Source organism: Marmota monax, unplaced genomic scaffold (genome assembly GCF_021218885.2).
Source record: "Marmota monax isolate L192 unplaced genomic scaffold, Marmota_monax_Labrador192_F-V1.1 WCK01_AAM20220418_F8-fsc00961, whole genome shotgun sequence".
Taxonomy (NCBI): Eukaryota; Metazoa; Chordata; class Mammalia; order Rodentia; family Sciuridae; genus Marmota; species Marmota monax.
Window position 1 is genome coordinate 108,117 of NW_026693090.1, and position 571 is coordinate 108,687.

Here is a 571-nt window from a genome sequence, read left to right on the forward strand (position 1 = left end):
AAAAGGGAAAATCCAGCTTATGGTCCAAAAGCCTGTCACTCACTGGCACTGGGCTCCCAAAAACAAGTCGATGTTTTAAAGGTAAATGAGACACTGGGGAATCTTTATTATCACATTCGATATTAACACTGTATAATTCCATGAACTTAACTCCATAAATTTAAAATCCGTTCATGTGACCAACATTTTTCTCCTTCAACAAATATTTACTGAAAGCTGACTGCATATCCAATATCGTTTCAGGTGCTAGAATACAGATGTTAACAAAGACAGGATTCACCTACAAATTGGAACGATACAGAGGCCATCAGCACAGCCCCTGTGCAAGGATGACAACACAAATGCATAGTGTGTCCCATGTCTTTTGAATATTTTCACCACAAATAAATGCATGTTTAAGGACACAGATAAGAGATGTTTCCCTTGACCTGAACATTACACAACTTATATATGTATCAAGACATCATGATACTCCATAAATACATATAATGTTTATGTGTAAATTAAAACAAAAATCCCTGCCACCCAGATGTAATGCCTTAAGCAACAAGCTCTGGAAAAGGATTCCAAT

The 571-nt window shown here is 36.6% G+C and overlaps 1 non-coding gene across 1 annotated transcript; it reads left to right on the forward strand.

The window, feature by feature from the left end:
* Positions 1-259: 259 nt before the first annotated feature.
* Positions 260-365, forward strand: LOC124099602 (U6 spliceosomal RNA). The gene has a single exon (XR_006854008.1). It is a non-coding gene; the product is annotated as a U6 spliceosomal RNA (small nuclear RNA).
* Positions 366-571: the final 206 nt, after the last annotated feature.